The sequence below is a fragment of the Phoxinus phoxinus genome (assembly GCF_949152265.1).
Source record: "Phoxinus phoxinus genome assembly, chromosome: 25".
Taxonomy (NCBI): Eukaryota; Metazoa; Chordata; class Actinopteri; order Cypriniformes; family Leuciscidae; genus Phoxinus; species Phoxinus phoxinus.
In genome coordinates, this window is record NC_136900.1 from 25,103,384 (window position 1) to 25,105,883 (window position 2,500).

General features: G+C 39.6%; 1 protein-coding gene across 1 annotated transcript in view; it reads left to right on the forward strand.

Annotated features, from left to right (window-relative positions):
• Positions 1–2,500, forward strand: part of LOC306993245 (A disintegrin and metalloproteinase with thrombospondin motifs 20) — a 118,376-nt gene that overhangs the window by 80,979 nt on the left and 34,897 nt on the right. The window lies entirely within an intron of this gene.

The following is a 2,500-nucleotide window of genomic DNA, read 5'->3' on the forward strand; positions in this document are numbered from 1 at the left end:
TGGATGTAGTGTGCACTCCAGACGGCTAGGTGGCGATGTGGAGCACTGAGAGTGAAAGAGACGCTGACACAGTTTGTCATGTTTAATACGGTAAAGCCGCTGCTTTAACCCTCGCTGCTCTTCGCCTGTCACTCAGAATTATTAATTTTTTTGTCAATGAAATTAATGCTATATTTTAGTTTGATAATGTTGTGTTATTTTCCTGTACTGGCGCACGCCTGTGACGTAAACGCGTACGCGACGCCTTCACTGTCTAGCAGACTTTCGCGTTTTTACCGTTTTTACCCTTTAGACGGGAACGCGGCGGTGGAGCGTTTTTAAGATCTCCACTCTGCAGGGGGGTTTCACTTTTGTGCGTTTTTAAGCCCCAAAAACGCCGTCGCCGTGTAAACGAAAGGCACATCCCATAAAATATTTGTACGTTTTCGCCCGCGAGCGTTCTTGTGTAAAAAGGGCCATAATTTAAAGGAGCCGCAAAGCAAAATAAGAACTGAACATAAATCAGTATCCTATTTTGTGCAGACTGGCCACACGTAGGGTATAAGTTAACCTAATGAAATCTTTTAAATGTGAAAGTAACAATTTCAGACGTCGTCGTTCTTTTTAGTAATGTTCCCGTATGTAAACAGGGACACGTCGTACAATAATGGGAAACCCGCAACAGAAATAATTCACTTTTCCTCCATTTTGCTTAGGAACTGATGTGGTCGGAACCAAAGTTTACAGGATTGTGTTCACTGGTATCCTCTCAGGCGGAGGACTTCTACATTCTGATTGGTTGCCTTCGAACCGCGTCATAGCCCATTAGCATAAAGTTGACTTGATTTCAACTCTTCTCGCCGTCCAAGACGCGCCGCCGCCGGCTCTCACTGAAAATGAATGGCTTCCGGCCACTCTGGCGCTCTCGCCACCGGCGTGTGAACGCTCAGTTAGTCAGCGCTTTAAGAGTTGTGTTGGAGCGTCGTTCAGGACGAGCTCAGCCGTTTACACTGTTTATGATGAAAGTCAGAATGAATCTTTAGGCCACACAGGGAGACATCACAGGAAGTCTTTAAACAACACACAGTTCCAGCATTTTATAGATTACACCGCAAAAAAAATCATGTCTTGGTTTCCAGTACAAATATTGAAACATTCTTAATATCTTAATTTAAGAAACTTTACATATTTGTGCTGAAAAACATTGTATTGTCTGATAAACACGAATCATTTGTGCGATTTTATTCGTACGAAAAACGGAGTTTGAGTCTTCGGTTCTTTAATATAAAAACACAAGTGTATATTTGTGTATAAGAGTTTAATATTTTAATTATTATTATGACAATTACCCAGCAGCCATTTATTGTATATTATATTTGTATCTTTGTACAGAATGAGTATTTTTAAGTCCGGTTATATCTATATATCTATATATTATTTAATAATTTTAAACTGGTGCTCGTGGTTTGACGTCGACTTGTACAGAGGAAAATAATTTGTGTCAGAGTTTTTTTGTTTTTTAAATTTGTGATGTGAAATTAGTTTTTAAAATATTAAACACAACCTGCAGTCTTTTTTTTTTTTTTTTTTTGATAGTTGTGCAGTGGATATAAACATATCAACGTTTAGATAGCGATTCGACAGATGTTGCGAATACGACGTGGACTGAAGCACTCAAGGAAAACTTGACAAATGAAATAAATACCTCATCGCTCAGTCTTCGTCTCGAATGCACTTGCAAAAAATATTAATAAAACTAAGCAGAACTGTACGGAGCCCTGCACATGACATGCGGACACAAATATTGACTAATTCCCTTGTTTTAAAGCAGAACAGTTTCTGTCATTTTAGTGTGTGTGTGTGTGTGTGTGTGTGTGTGTGTGTGTGTGTGTGTGTGTGTGTGTGTGTGTGTGTGTGTGTGTGTGTGTGTGTGTGTGTGTGTGTGTGTGTGTGTGTGTGTGTGTGTGTGTGTGAGGTAATCGCAGCTGCACACACACACACACACAAGCTCTTGAAGCTCCGCCCTCTGCAGCGGCTCATTTGCATTTAAAGGGCCAGGCACAAAACGGTGCGTTTTTGCAAATCTTCAAAAAGTGACACTTTAACATGCTTTAACATTTCACACACACACTCTGGGGACATTAGAGACTTATTTTACATCTTGTGAAAATGGCATTTTACCCCCCCTTTAAGTAAATCGTACATGTACTATACGTTCCCTCGTTTGGTTTAATTAAAACAAGTGAACACAATATTATATACATTTACTTAAACCGTTGATGTACTAATATATCAGCACACTTTAATAATCCGTTCTCTCGTGTTGTTAATTTGTGGCCATGATACATTAAAAAGAACATGTTCACGCATGTCACGTGTGGGTCTCCATAGAAATATTATAAAATCAAATCCGCCTCGTTCTGTGAAGTTACGCTCGGCTGTTCGGACTCGTTTATTACACTGAGATTTGGTGCTAATGAGGATTCAATCACTAATTACTGTCTACTTCATTGTTTTGTCT